We start from the raw sequence: 16,772 nt of genomic DNA, 5'->3' as shown, positions 1-16,772 counted from the left end.
ATGACTATATGCATATCACCGCTGATCTAAAAAAGGATCAACAATGTGTAGCCAGATGCCATCTGATCTTCATGACTGCAGTGACCACTCCCTGTTGGCAGTGATTGAGTCTCAGATTGGCCTGATGACAAGAATCACATCACAAGGGTACTTGGATATTTTACAAGTTCCTACCAAATCAAGCATCTAAAAGTCACCAGGGGCTCCAGGTGCTAAGGAGGAGGAGGGAAAGAAAGAGGGGGAAGAGGAGGGGATAGAGGAAGAGGAGGGGATAGAAGAAGAAAAGGAGGGGGAAGAAGAGGGGGGAGAGAGGGAAGAGGGGGAAAAAGAGGAGAGGGAAGCCAGAGCCTTCTTCTCCACAAACACCAAGAGTAAGACAGTAGACATGGCTCATGTAAACTTGAGAAGAGAACTCTCCTCTATGTCACTACAAACTTAACTGCGCCGTCTCCAATCTGACCGTTGGTCCACCTGCCACTCACTCACAGGCCCACAGCAACCTCCTCTCTGCTGGAGTATGAACTCCAGGCCACCTTCCTGGGGAAATCTGCTATTGTGATGGTTTGGAGGAAGAGACAGGTGAGCAAGGTCTATCTCTCTCTTTGTGTCGCTTTGCCCCTACAACTCTGCTTCCACAAGGCAAAGCTTGTGTGGCAGACTAGAGGACTGGCACAAAAAAAAAAAAAAAAAAGTACATTTTCTACTAAGACACCCACAGACAGTCAAACCTTCAAAGTCAAAGACAAACACCAGTTTTTGTTGATGCCTTTGCCTTGAAATGAACCTCCCAGCTGTCACCAATGCCAGGTCTCACCTTCCTAGTTGCCATTGCACGGTCCCCTGGGGTCCACCTCCATCAGTCTGATGCACAACATCTCAGCTTTAGACAGCCTGCGTATCCAAAGGAGATTAAAACACCACCTCCAGTCATAAGGTCCCTTTATCTCAATTTGACTGAGCTTTCAACGGCAAATGGAATATGCTATTTTTCCTCCATGTATCCCTCCATTTCAGAACTACGCCCAAGCCACTAACACTTTATGAAATACTTCCTACTAATAATGCTTTTTACTCTGACTGCTCAGTGCTGGGTAGAGCAAACAGATTTAGTTGCTGCACTCCTGAGACCTATGAGAGAGTGATGGTGGTACTCAGAGGAACATGAAAAAGAAATATATACAGTTGCAGCATTGGTAGGTGCAATTGAGGAGTGCAGTCATGACAGGGCAGACCCCAAAGGAAATGGACTTGGGAAAATAGTTGAACGGCATCCAAAAGCTTATTCCCTGAAAAGAAAAAAGAATACACAAAATTCCTGAAGCAGGGAGAGCCTTGGCTCTTGTAAGCAGAATAGTTAGTGCTGGGATCTGAGATGTGGTGCTGGGAGGTGGGCAAGACAGGTCAAGCAGGGCTTATGGGATGCATAATTGAATTTATGTTTAAGAAAGATTACTCCAATTTCTTCTGGAAAAGAGACCAAAGATGGACAAAGAGTCCTATTCAGATGCATTCTGGGTGGGATACAGGAGTGGGTGGAGAGTTGTTCTGCCTGCTACAAATATCTGCTCATCTTCTAGCCATGGAGACAGACTTAGCTAAGACTGAGTTTATCACACAACCCATCCCTCCTCCACCACTTGTTTCCAATTCCTCTCTCTCTCTCTGTCTCTCTCTCTCTCTCTCTCTCTCTCTCTCTCTCTCTCTCTCTCTCTCTCACACACACACACACACACACACACCTTCTTGCACTCCCCCCCTTCTCTCCTGACTTGTCCCCATTTGGCCTTTATTTAAAGTCTTTCAATCATTTTCAGGCCACACTACGACTCTTACTCCAGTATTTTTAACACGTTGTATGACTAATGCTCTAACAAAACTCTGATTCTACAGTAAAGTTGCAGCATGTAAAATCTTGCTCCCTTCAAATTCCCATTTCTAAACAAGCTATTGTTCTTCGTACCCTACAAAGAGGGTACAACTTCCTGTAGCTAGGTAATATTTTGAGATACTTTCTCCTTGGTTATCTGCCTGCCCTATGAATTTATGCTAACCTCCTTACAACATGGGCTCAATCTAGACAGGCATTTATTTAAATACCTCTAGGTATTTCCTCTGTGGCCTCAGATAATATGTCCTGGGGTCCCAGGTATTGATAAAATAAAGAAGCAATGATGTCTTTAAATGCTGTGCAGATTCAGTGACAGCCATATGTGAACTAACACCTCACTGTTTAGTACATGGTAATATATGCATGTGTCAAGCCAACATCATTTAGAACATTTGGCTTTGGGGGTTCAAATCTTCCCACTGTTTCTTCCTACCACCCACTCTCTCTGTTTTTCCTGCACCTAATCCCTCTCCTCTTCTCCCTTCCTTTGCAACACATAGCTTAACCTTTTATATGCTGAACCTTCTGCCCTGGGTCATCTTCTGGCTTTACCTCTCACTAGTTTCCCTATGGCCCAAGAATAGATATAAAGGGATATATAGAGGGCTTGCTGAAGCCCTTTCTCCCAAGGGGTCCACTTATTCAGCTTATCCTCTACCTATGAACCATGGGTGATATTCATGTCTCATGTGCAAGCAGAATTGGTGAGGAAACATCCAAACTTAAAGACTTCTGGGGAGGACCCTGCCATTCAGAAAGCATCACCAATATGCTGGAGAAACTGGATGTTATAATGAAGCTGGCAGCCAGACTCAAGGAAAGTCAGATGGGGTGTGGTGTTAAGTTCTTCAAGGTTTTTGTCAAAGAAACTTCTTTTTTGCAGGTAGCAGAGGTTAATCATACTCAGAACTTCCCAAGTGTAAAGAATAAGTGAGTAAATGTTTAACCTTAACTGGAATATCTTTGTCAGTCCCCTCCTGAGATTCGGGGAACATTGTGGAAGAGGAGTCAGGAGGAATGTAAGGGCCATAGCAAGGAGAGGCTTGCTATAAAGTGCTGTCCATATGATGTGCCCATTGCACTCATGAACTTGTAACAGTTGTGGTTGCCTGACCTGCACAAGATGAAGCCAATTAAAACTCCAGAGTGAATGAGGGAGGAGCACACAAGGCCCCACACCTGGATGGGGAGCTGTTTAATGACTGCTGGAGATGGGAGGGTCATTTTTGCTATAGACCCTGGTAGGCTATCATTCTCCATATAGGCAGCAGAAACTGGATTCAGTCAGTTATAAAAACAGCAGTGAAAGGAAGAGGGTGTAAAGTTGGGAGGGTAGGCATGTTGGAGAGTTCTAGAAGGAATTAGAAGAGGAATATACATATATTCATAGATAGACATGAAATTTTCAAATAACAAATAGATTGCTAGGTTTTAAGTTGATAGAAGAATAATGATAAATTAAATTTTATAATAAGTCTAAGATGAGTATCAGGATATATTTGCTTCGAGAAGTCAGGTTATTGATTTCTTACCTAAATGTGGACATTAGAGCCTGTGAGCCTCCCTACACGCTGACATGTTTGAGGCAAACCTATGCAACATTTCTGCAGTCTTGTGAGCATACCAAGGAACTCGGCAGCACACTGATAGAAGATGACCCTTAGGGGGCCCTTCCTGGGGAAGACTGACTTTTTTAATGAAATGATGAGCTGTTACTCAATTGGCAAATATCTGTTGAGCACCTGCTGCATGGTTCTTTGTTCTGGAGATTTGGCAGTAAATAAAACACACAAACCCCTAAAGAATTTTACATTCTGGTGGAGTAAAACATACGGGTGTGTTTGATAATCGTTGGTGTGAAAAAACCCTGCATAACAAAGAAAGGAGATTGTTTAAATTCAATTGAAAGCTTAGACAAAGGTTCTCTTTCTGAGGAGAGGGTGTTTGAGCAGCAGAATGAATCATTTTGCTCTTCTCCCAAAATGAGTATGCAAAGGGCAGTCTTCCAGGAGATTACTGTTGAAAACCACTAGTGAGCACTCTTTATTTCAGTCTCTTAGACTCAACTAACAGGAAACCACACAGGAAATATTCCATAAATTCACTTGTTTAAAACAACAAGACAAATAAGTTAACCTTCATACACTAATTTTGTTATCGTTGCTCTACCTTCTTCTACATGCTGATGTGAACTATGGAGGTAAGTCTGAACTCAAAGGATTTGATGGGATTTTTTTTCTACTTAACTGAAACAAACCTTTATGTTACGCGTAGTATCCTGCCGACCCAGCTTTGGCCCAACTAGCACTTGTTAGCTCTAACATTCGCTCAACTAAGAAGGAGGCACCGGGTATGGCACACACAGGGTGGGAGAAATCTGTGTTCAAGTTGAGGAGGCTTGACACATAAATAGTGGGGTCCTTGTTGAGAAAGCTTAAGTCAACTGTTAGCCACACATCTGGTACTGAGACTAGACAGGCAGAGAAGATGTCGCATGTGCAAGGGAGGCTGGGCACTCCCTCTCTTTAGCCATAGCAGTGATAGATCAGAAAAAATGCAGCCACTTTTCATAGCTGGTGTAATGTGGGGTCAGGAAACCATGGGACCAGGAGAAGCAGGCCTGGAGCAAGACTGGGTTCAAGGTGTGTTCAAACTCCAGAAATCTCATCCAGAGATTAGCAAGAGTAGGATTGCTCTGTCCCTGCCCCAGGCCTGCCCCTGGTCACATAGCCACTAGCCAGGTTAAACTTCTCCCCTCATAAGATAAATCCAGCAGTATCTGTAACTCCACCTTATGCAAATGAAGCATCCCCACCACTCTGGCCCTGGTCAATGATATACACTCACCCCCTAAGGGTTTAAATAGCTTCTGTCACCCCCAACCTCCAATAAATTGACCGTTTCTCTGAAGCTGTTCCTGAGTGTGTGTTCTTTGTCCACTCACTCACCAATGACCACGTCCCTGCCTGTACCCACACACCTAGCTAAGCTTCCCTCCCTCCAATCCAGCTAGGTTTGCAACAGGCCTGACTACCCAGAGGAATAAGCAGACACCCTCCACCCTCGGCAGTGTAACATCTAACTCCTAGTGCTTCTAACTCCTTGATGCTGGTCGCTGTATACCCATGAAACTCAAGGTGAGTGTGAAGACCAGTGTTCAAGACTGAGAACAAGTGGCTCTTCATGGGGAGGCTGATCCATTTCACCTCATCCATAGACCTCTGCCTTCTCTGAGAATCTAAGAATATGCTCCGTGCTCAGGACTTCCAGAATGAAATATAGTTACCACTCTTCCAAGGAATAATGAGGAATGGACTCAGTCAATGAGGACTTCAAAAACTAGGCCCACATGTAACAGATCTTGGTGTCATCCTGTAATTAAGGGAGCTGCTCAACCTTCGCAGGCAGTGGAAATAATAGATAGATAGATAGATAGATAGATAGATAGATAGATAGATACATAGATAGATACATAGATAGATACATAGATAAATAGATACATACATACATAGATACATACATACTTAGATATATACATACATATAGATAGATAGATAGATAGATAGATAGATAGATATGATAGACTAGACACAATAAATGATTATATATCCAGATAGCTAGCCCATATAAGTATCAATGTATTTCAGGCTTATTTGTTTTTGTGCTCTTTGCTTCAGTGGCCCTGAAGACAATTTGCCCTGAGCTGTCTACCAGCTTGGAGGAAATCCACATTGCAGCATGAGCAATTCTCCCCCTTTAGAGGTCCTTCCCTGTAACTGGTAAAGGAGATTTCTTCACCACACTCTCCCCATGTCTGATGCTGTCCTTCGGTAACCCTAAGACTCTTCTTTGGGGTTCCTATGGTCTCAACTTTTTCCAGGAGTACTCACCCATACACACACCCTTGAAGACTCTCTGGAGCTTCTATCCTGTGATGTTTCCAAATACCTGTTGGCTTGTGCTTCTGAAGTCTAGGTTATTAAAACTGTCTTCTCTAGAAACTTCATCAGTTACTGTGACAGTTAATCTGCATTGCCAACTTGACTAGGTTTTGAATCATCTTTAAAAAGAAGGCATGTTTATGGGTGCTTTTCTAGTGGTTACCTTGGGAGGAAGACTGACACTAAAGGTGTGGGACACCATCCTCTGAGCTGTAAACCCAAATTAAATAAAAAGTAGAAAAGAAGAAAGCCAGATAAGCATTGCCCCTGGTTCACCCAGACATGAGCAAGACTCTACTACCATAGCTGCAAGCGACTTCTTCCATCATGTCTTCTGCACTGTGATGAAATGCATCTCCTCAAGCCATGAGCCAAAATAAGCCTAAACTTTGCCACAAACCCTCTTCTTGTCAGGTATTTGTTTGTGGCTACAAGAAGAGTAACAGGCATGCTACAAGATGTCTGTACTATGATCTACCAAAGTGTCTCTACTGGACTTGCTTTTCAATTGCCTCACCATGAGGACATGGTAAAGCAGAGTGTAAAATGATGTGCATCTTCTAGTCCTTCAGAGTAGAGCTGACTATATACTTATCTAACAACCTATATTTTCAGGAAGCAGTTATAATGGTCATATGTTCTTTGGTGGCAACGTTGTTTAACCTTTGCTCTAGAATCTAAATAAATTGTGTAGGGATAATTTCCTATACTCTCTGCTGATTTGTCTCCTACATGAATGTTGCAGTTATTATCTCAAATTCTGTGTGCGCACATATGTGTGCAACTGCATGGTGCTGAGACTGGAACCCTTGTCTTCTTCATACATGTAAAGCAAGCACTTAACCACCCATCTCTACACTGAGCCCTGGTATCTCAAATATGACACAATTTGATCAAATTTTTTTCCTTTGAAGATTAGTATTCTGTGGGACTATGAGAGGCAGCTAGGTACTTGGTCAAGCAGGCTTTGAACCCCAGGGATAGTAGGAGTTTGGCCTTGCTCCCGGGCTCCTGGCTCCTTTCACATAGCTACTGCCCCCGACAGAGAGGTGTGTGGCCATCAATCACAGGACGATGCCCCTACTAGCCCCTCCACAGGTAGAAGGCATGACTACAGTCCACAGAGCCTCAAGATAGATCTCCATATTAATGAAAGACCTAAAGGCCAGAGGGCATAGACAATTAAGCATTCCTTCCCAGACCTTCCTCCTTGCAAAAGATATTTAACCTCAGGCCCACCCTGAGAATACCGGGGTATAGCTCCATTCATTTTCTACCATGACAATAAATATCTTAAGACCATAGCCTATGACCATGGTCTATCTCTCTTCTTTGAAGCCTGACATGGGGAACCATGGAGAAGGTCTTCAACTACTGAGCCACTGTCTCATCTCTCACCAATGACCTCTCTATGCTTCCAGCCATGGAGGCCACCAACTCAAGCAAGTGAGCCAAGAGTCTCATCCCTGAAGGGTACAGCCAGAACTTCCCCCCTCCCGCCTTCAGCTGCAGGTCGATCCAGCCCATATGCTCCCCTTCTCAACCCTTTCGCAGCCTTTCAGCAGCACCTGAGAACCCAAGGGGCTGAGAATCAGTCAGTTCCCAGCCATCTCCTGGCCCTGGCACCCCCAACTTAGGAGCTCTGGCCCCTGCAGGACCTTAGACTGTGTTCCCTCACCCCCAGGGTGGAGTCCCATGGCTTCTCACAGCCTGATATCGGCCCGACACTGGCGTGGAGTGAACACACTCAACTTCCTGTGCTTCTGCTTCTCTGAGCTGCAGCCCTAGCCCCTTGGGGACAGCAGACGAGGGACCCACAGTTCAACCCAACCGGACCCATGCCACGAATGCTGTAGCCCAACAGTATTCATCTTCTCATCATACTTGGAAGCCACTGTCCTTGTTTCACCTCAGCTGTGGTAAAAACACCTCAGGGCTTATTCAGCCTACAATTCCAGGTTAAGTCTGCCATTGCATAGAAACTGAGGCAAGAACTGAAGAAATCAGTCACATCGAGTGCACAGTAAAGAGCTGAAAGCATGCTGGCCAGTGCTAGCTGACTGCTTTTCATTCTGTACAAGCCCAATCCAGAAAACAGTGCTGTCCAGAGTGGGCTGGGTGTTCCCATTTCCATTAATGTAATAATATTATTATCATTAAGTAATTAACAATAATAACCATGGAAATTCCCACAGGTCAAATTCATCCAGACAATCCCACACAGAAAGATCATTTCAGGTTGTGTAGAGCTCACCATTGCATCTATCTTCCATTGGTCCTAATTTAAGATGAAAGAGAAAGTTGGGAGATTAGAACCGTAGATACATAGCCCAGAATGTGAAGAGAGATCAGAGTCTCCAAGAACAAACAGGGAAATCACAGGGGAAAACTGCCAGGACTATAAATGTGGCTTCAGGAGGTACTGGAGTGAGTCAGTACCCTAGCCTACAGCAGCAATGGAGGTTTAACACATGCAGTAACTGCCTCGGGCTTGCCCTGTGTGAGCTCTGTAGCCTCTGACACTGAGGCTTGTCTGTACCCACCTCTTATGCCAGCCTTGCCCCATGTGAAGCCCCATATCCATATGCTTTTCATAAGGCCATTTCCCCCAATTACTCTGCATCATCTTTTTTGACTTTGCTTTTAGACACAGTGAGTTTGCATTGCAGGACTGGTGCCACCACTGGTTTCCTATCACACACAGCCCCAGCCTCTGCCCCAGCCTCTGCCCCAGCCCCAGCCCCCCAGCCCCAGCCTCCCAGCCCCCCAGCCCCCCAGCCCCCCAGCCCCCCAGCCCCTGCCCCTGCCCCTGCCCCTGCCCCTGTCCCTGCCCCTGCCCCTGCCCCTGCCCCTGCCCCTGTCCCAGCCCCTGCCCCAGTCCCAGTCCCAGCCTCTGCCCCAGTCCCAGCCTCTGCCCCTGCCCCGTTCTCATGGCTGTGCTATATTCTCTTCCAGTCAACCACAATCAAACCTCTTCCTCCTACAGTGAACTCAGCACATCCAATAGAGTCTCTCACTTCTTTCCTGCCCCAAAGACAGCTTTCTCACCCATATTCCTCTCTAGCTGGTCCCTGTGATACCTACTACCTCCTCCAAATATGAAAACTCCTGACTCGAAGACTTCAACAAGCTCTGAAATGCACCTGACTCTCTAGAAAAACATTCTTAATAAGCTCCATTACTGGTCTTCCAACTTCTACTCAGTCCAGATAACAGATCTACAGCCAAAATGATCTTTGTAACATAAAACTCCGATCTACCATTTACCGCCCCTCAGTGACTTACCCGTTACATCTCTCCAGTGATTATAAAGCCTCCATTACTTTTCTCTCACCAGGACCCCAACTTTCTTTGTCCCCATCTTTTCACACGCCTTTTCCTTTGTTTGGACTCATAATTCCTGTCTCCATCCCAAATGAAACATTGCCTTACATCTTGCCTACATGTGAGGGTATCCATGGGGTTATCCATCACTATTTTAAGCCAGGGTCTACTATGGACTGAGCACCATAGCCCACTGATACTCTATGACATACTCCCCACTGAGTCGACACTTCTATCTCCCCTCAGCCAAGATTCCTTGAGCATGTGCAGACAAGGTATAAACTCCCACAGCAGGGCTGACTGCACAAAGAACCTCCAAGAAGAACCCACGAATTGACTAATGACTGGCTAAGAATATAGAAGTAAATTTCCTTTGGGTGTTTCCATATTTTCATACAAAATCTATTGAGAGTAACAAAAACATTGGATTCACTTTTAAACATGTACTTATAAGCCACATAATAACTCACAAAACAGGTGAGGACAGACAAGTAAATCTTAGTTTAAATGATTTTTCTGAGTCCCTTAAGTGCAGAAAGCTTGGGCATCACCCTTTTCAGAGTGTGTGCTCCAACCATGCCTGCTTCAAGCTCTGGCCACATCCCTTCAGCTTCTTGTGGAGCAGGAAGGCTACGGTAGACACTCCTTCCCTGATGCTGGGGTGGTGTGTACTCCACCTTCTTTCTCTCTGTGGAAGGGACCTCTGTGGCTTAGCAACATGTGACCTTTTCACGGAAAGCAGACTGAGCAGCTCTCAACTACCCAGCTCAAAATAATTAAGTTACAGACACACTGAGCAGGGCCGGTGCCTTCACAATCTAAAGGTGTTCTCTTCAAAATGCCAAGGATCACGAGTCATTATTTTTTCCAAAAAGATATCATCATTCCTCTCTGTTCTCTTGTCACAGTGGATGCTGAACTAGAACAAATAAAGGAACAGTGTCACTACTCAGTGCTTCACCCTCCAAAATAGTAACTTAGACACTGACAATGGACACAGCCAACGTAATGAGAAGAGAAGACTAAATTTAGGTCATAAAGTCCTTCAGTACATACTGAGACTTTCACTGGATTTTAAGAATGTGGTTTTCAGACTGTTAGACTGGGGGATGTCTGCTTATTTTTGGTGGTGGTGGAGGGAGGCTGTAACTTTTTGTTTTTGTTTGAGAATGAGGGTTTTGTTTTGTTTTGTTTTGTTTTGTTTTGTTTTGTTTTGTTTTGTTTGTTACCCAGGCTGCCCTCAAACTTGTAGCCAGATACTGGGATTGCAGATGTGTCCCACCAGGCCTCACTCTCAGATTGTGTTCTAAATGCAGGTGTAGTTGAACCAATTTCCCAGACTAATTTACAAATAAATGAAACTCAAGACTGTGGTTATTTTGTTTGGCTTTGACAATTCCTGGGGGTAACCCTTAATCTACTCTTCTAACTGCTGGCCTGGCTACCTCCCCAGTGGTCCAGATACTTGCTGTTTCTCCTGGCCATGTACTCATGGTTCCTCTCCCCTTCTGGCAGCTTCTTCCTCTCTCTCATTCTTCCTCCCCTAACCATGTCACTCCCAAACCACTTCCCCCTAATCCCTCCAGTAATTGGCTGTCTCCAGTTTTATTTAACCAATAGTTTTAAATCAAGAAGCAAGGTGTGAACAACAAAAGCTTGTAACCCTGAGAAGTCACTCACAGACTCCTAGGCCTTGGGGTATAGAATTTAGCATTACAATACATAGCAAGCTAACAAACCTCAGGCTTCAGGACACAGGCTGTGTAGATGATCTATTCCTAAGACCTGTTGAAGACACATCTATTTCAAACTTTAAATGAGTACCTGCTGTCATACCATCCCTCAGAACAGGCTTAGTCCTGAGGGAAAAGAGAGAAGGGAAAAAAAGAAGAAATGAGCGTTCCCAGTGTGTACTGACTGCCAGACATCCTATTTAGGCTTCACAGTAACCACACTTGGGTGGGCGGAACCATCAGCTGTGGGTCTAAGGGAAAGACAGGTTCGGAGGCCCCACCAAGGTTGCATAACTATAAATCGCTGCAAAGCAATGTGACTAGAGCTTCAGTGTGAGGACATAAGACCCACAGAATGGAGAGAAACTGAATGGAAAAGTTGAGAGAGTCTTCCTTTTGGGGCATAATGGGTTCAGCAACCTCAGTTTGGAGATTCTCAATAATACCCAATTAGCTGGGTATTTTAGTCTGGAGGTCAGAAGAGATTCTGGGTTGAAGGCATGTATGAGATATCCTGTGATCACTTCACACATAAGAGTATAAGAGATACATTAAAAGGGAATTCTTGTTTATTTAGTATTTTATAAATACTGTTATTTTATAAATAAAATAAAGGGGTTATTTTATTTATTTAAAAGACAGTATATAAGAGACACGCCAAAAAGAGTGTGTGAGAAGGAGAGCACAGTGCCATGGAGCAGCAAAGCTGCAAAGGATGAGCAAGTGTCAAGGGAGGAGGAGGATTAATGGAGGAGAGTGGGCGGGTCTAGGCTAAGATAAATTGCCCAGATGGCAGAGGTTAAAGGTCAGAAGAGCCAGTCTCCAAAGGACCTTTGGATCTAGCAGAGAGCTGGACATACCATCAGAAATATGTGTTGAATTACTCAGTAAACTTGACTAAAGAAGAAATTCAGATCACGATGAGCCTGGAGCAGAGAGGGACCAGCTCCATCTTTGAGCCCCTCTGTCCAGTGCTTTCTCTCAAGGAATACATACTGTTTAGATAATTAGTGACTCCCATCGTCTTCCTGTGGCCAACTAGAATCAAGTAGCTGGAACAATCTGGAAAGCCACTTTAGTCCAAACTGCTTGCCTGCATTCAATGTACCCTTATCCTTGTGGCCAGGAGGACTCTCAAAAACATTTAATAGCTACCATTTTGAGGCCCTACTCAAGGACCAGCAAGGGTCCTCTTACCTTCAGGAAGCATTTAAGACCTGGATTTGGTTTTTCTACAGCTAACACCTTCACACATTGTTGGGCCTCATTTCAGCCCTGGTTTGGGCCTTGTGGACAAACCTGAGCCTGCCTTGGGTTTCTGCGGCCTAAGCCTGGCTCGAGTTTTGAGACTTATCTCAGTCACTTCTGTACCAGGGTGACACAGCAAGACCTATTTGGCCCTGCCTCTGCCCTGCCATTGCTGATGTAGAGCTTTGCCATTGGTCCTGTCAGTCACCCCATACCCTCTGTCACCCTTCCCCACCCCCTATGTCATCTCACCCCAACAGAAATCCCCCTCCCTGTGCTCCAAGTTTATATAAACGAGAGGCTGATGCAATAAAGTTGAGTTCCTGCTTTGACAAGACTCCTGGTCTCATGTGCTTCTTTTGGGACAATGACACTCACCATCCTGCTCAGCCCCCGAGAGACCCAGTGGGACCAGGACCTGCTGGCAAGGAGCAGACAACACATCACACGGTTCTTTTTGATCAGGGATGTTTTGGTTTCCAAAGGGACTCTAACCAGCCCAACCTTGGCAAAGGTGGCTCTGGCAGGGCTGGCTCTTCTCTGCCATTCCCACTGTCTTGTGTGGGGGGGGGAGTTAGATTACATTTCTAAAGCTAGCCACCAAGGTCTGCTCCCTTATTTGGCTACTTTCTCCTTCTGTACCATCAATCCAAAAAGCCCCCTCCTTTCAACCCTATGCCACTGCCATCTCTCTTCCTTCGAAAAAATCAACCCCCCTGCCCTTTGTCCCTCTGGGGCAAATAAATCTGTTTGTGCTGAGAATTTGGTCTTGGGGTGTCCTGAGCGGATGAGGATCCTTTCAGTCTCTACCCAGCTTGTCTGTTTAATGCCTTCCTTTCCTTTCAGGTTCTCCTAACAGCTGCATCCTGTGAATCCAAATCAAACATCCCTTTCGAGGGAAGTCTCCAAATCTTTCAGCCTCTGACAGGTCTCTCTTCCTGCCTATTGACAGTCAAAGCTAGATGATAAAATAAACAGGTAACTTACTGCCCTACCAACACTGGAACAAATGGAAAACTTTGGCTGCTCCCAAAGGACAGGAAATATAAATGTTTGAAGACATAAACATGCTATTTACTCTAATTTACACATGTATTAAATCACCACATAATGTTCCCCATTAATACATAGGAAGTATATATGGTAATTAAAATAAAGGCCAGCTAGAGGACATACAACTCTGCTGTTCTTTGTTAAGTCTATCTTGGGAACATATTGTTTATGGGCATATTCCCCACACAATAATGGAGGTGAACCTGAGTACCCTGTGGCTATAGAGTGGCACCTGAAGTCTTAATGTTTCTCTGGAGGATCGTCAGCTCAAAGCCATAGTCACAGTCTCTCCCCAAATCTAATTCTCACATTACATCCTCAACAATTGCAAATCTATGTTGTTGAGTCACAGGAAGTCATCTTTAAATTCATTCAGTGTTACCCAGAATTTAATATTTGCCTCTGGCAGGTTTTCACTGCTTTCTCAGAAATATGCAATTGCCTTGTGATCCATGATTATTTGAAATATAATAAGCAAAAGAGATTAATCGGTTGATGTGTGTGTGTGTGAATAGTGGTGCTTACGCCTATTGAAGCTTTGAGACTTGGTCATTCCCCAATCCTTTATGCCAGAGACTAGCCTAAACTAAATTCATGTGCTTACCTGACCTGAAAGCCCATCTGTGATACCAAAATGCTTGTTGTATATTTTAATATGCCATTCATTGAGGAAAGACAGGGCTGAGATGAACAGAAATGACCCTTCGGGTTCCAGGTTTAACTCTGGAGGCCCCACTACTCAAAGGCTTGTAGGAAGTTAAGGCCTTTCTTAGATGCTCTGAAGTTTCTCTTCAACCATTTCCAACATTAGAATTAGCTTCTCTCTTGATTTTTATTCTAAATGTTAATTATACATTAACAGAGGAACCAGAAATAAACAGCATTTTTATTTTTGGTTTTCTGTGATTATTTAGGTCTCTATCTTCAGAATGAAATCATTTCCTTCCTGCCTCATCAGAATATGGCTGTGGACCTAAGCTAGATCGCAAACGAGAAGCCCCACTTCCCAGATGACTCTGCGGGTCCCTGTTGCTTTTGTCTGTGCTTCTTATCGGAGCACTATGCCTCTGATCCTTGGAAACCACATGTGGTTCTTCAAAGCCAAGTTCAAGTAACCTTCTCTCTGTTACGCCTTGCCCAGAATTCCAAGTTCAGTGCCTCTTCTTTACCCAACAGCACTTGCTTGGTTTTTGATGTTGCAAATATTTATTGAACACCTACCTTCCGTAATAACCCCATGCCCTTGACATAACATAGCATGTGAACATGATTTGCTGATCTTTTAACTTCCCGTCTTTTCAGATTCACTGTATCCCCTGCTCCTTGTCTCTCACAGAGCAGAGACAAGGTAGGATGATTGATACCATCAGCCACGGGAGGTTTATCTGCTTGCAGGCAGATTGATTCTTTGGGCCTGTGGCTTTAAGGAAGAAATTTAGCCCCTGGTAATTGGAAGAATAAAAGTCATGGAAAGATGGGTTAGTGGTCCTGAGTCCAACCCTTCACCTGGAATAATCTATGTGGCTCCTTTGTGACTCCTATTCCTTTCCTGTTGCTGTCAACTCTCTCATGCAATCCACATTCTTCCTGATAATATTGAAGTTGGTCTCCCAGACTATTACACAATTCTTCCTGCTTAGTCTACTCTGCTCTGTCTTTAACGTGATACCCAACTTCTTTCCCTGTGCTTACAAATCTTTCAATGAGCTCTCTCTCTCTCTCTCTCTCTCTCTCTCTCTCTCTCTCTCTCTCTCTCTCACACACACACACACACACACACACACACACTGAAATCCAGAGTCCTTCATGAGCTGTTGAGGGTCCATCCATGACCCAGTCCTCCCTTTCCTGTCACCTTCTCTCCAGTCATATCCACTGCTAAAGCTCCCTAAACGCTCCCCTCCACCAGAGCATTGTGCCTTGGCATGTGGTGTTCCTTTTACTTGCTACAAATGTGGGCATGCCCTTTGTCTTTGAGTTACTCAGCTCTCCACTGCTACTGAAATAGATCATTATAGTAATTACTTATCTTATTGCTATAACTGAAACTCCTGAAAAGAAGCAACTTACTTGGGTTCACGGCTTTAAAAGAGAGCCCATCCATCCATCCATCCATCCATCATGTCAGGATGATTGCACAAGAATGTGGGAAGCAGAAAGAGATGAGTGCTGGTGCCCAGCTCAGCTTCTCACTTTTACTCAGTCCAGGATGCCAGCCCATAGATGGAGCTACCCAAACTCAGGGAGGGTTGTTGCTCTTCAGCTCTTCAGTTGTAGCGTTTGGCAAACATACCTGAATTTCCTGCTTTGTATACTTTGAATACATTTCCTGATGTTACTGTAGTCCTGTGGTGGTTCTAAATCTAGTCGATGCTACAATGAAAGTTAACTATACTGATCATTCAAATATTTTAATCCCCTGGCTGGCTGGCTGGTTGGCGCTCTGTGTGTGTGTGTGTGTGTGTGTGTGTGTGTGTGTGTGTGTGGTGAGGCAGGACATGATTAGGGAGCACATGGCAGGGTTCTGCTTACCCAGCATATTGGGAAAGCAGAAGAGATGGACACAGGAGGGAGTAAAGATTCCAATGTCCCTCTGAAGGCCAGCAGGATAAGGATGTGGAGAAAGAGGAACACTCTATTGTTGGTGGGATTGCAAGCTGGTACAACCACTCTGGAAATCAGTCTGGCAGTTCCTCAGAAAATTGGACATACATAGTATTACCTGAGGACCCAGCTGTACCACTCCTGGGCATATACCCAGAAGATGCTCCAACATATAACAAAGACACATGCTCCTCTATGTTCATAGCAGCCTTATTTATAATAGCCAGAAGCTGGAAAGAACCCAGATGTCCTTCAGCAGAGGAATGGATACAGAAAATGTGGTACATTTACCCAATGGAGTACTACTCAGCTATTAAAAATAATGAATTCATGAAATTTGTAGGCAAATGGATGGAACTAGAAAATATCATCCTGAGTGAAGTAACCCAATCACAAAAGAATACACATGGTATGCACTCACTGATAAGTGGATATTAGCCCAAAAGCTCACAATACCCAAGATACAATTCACAGACCACATAAAGCTCAAGAAGGAAGACCAAAATGTGGGTGCTTCAATCCTTCTTAGAAGTAGTAACAAAATACTCACAGGAGCAAATTCTGAGACAAAGTGTCAAGCAGAGACTGGAGGAAGGACTGTCTGGAGACTGCCCCAAATGGGGATCCATCCCATGTGCGGTCACCAAATGCAGTCACTGTTGTGGATGCCAGGAAGTGCATGCTAACAGGAGCCTGGTACAGCTGTCTCCTGAGAGGCTCTGCCAGAGCCTGACATATACAGAGGTGAATGCTCAAAGCTAACCCCTGAACTGATCACAGGGTCCCCAGTGGAGGAGCTAGAGAGAAGACTGAAGAGGACCAAAGTTCCCAGGGTCTAAACAGCTAGCCTGGGAAAATACATGGAGAGACCCATGGCTCCAGCTGTATATATAGTGGAGGATGGCCTTGTCAGGTATCAGTGGGAGAGGAGGGCCTTGGTTCCAGATGCCCCAGTGTGGGAGAACTTGAGGGTGGGGAGGC

Source organism: Arvicanthis niloticus, chromosome 4 (assembly GCF_011762505.2).
Source record: "Arvicanthis niloticus isolate mArvNil1 chromosome 4, mArvNil1.pat.X, whole genome shotgun sequence".
NCBI lineage: Eukaryota > Metazoa > Chordata > Mammalia > Rodentia > Muridae > Arvicanthis > Arvicanthis niloticus.
Note: the sequence above shows the minus strand (reverse complement) of the source record.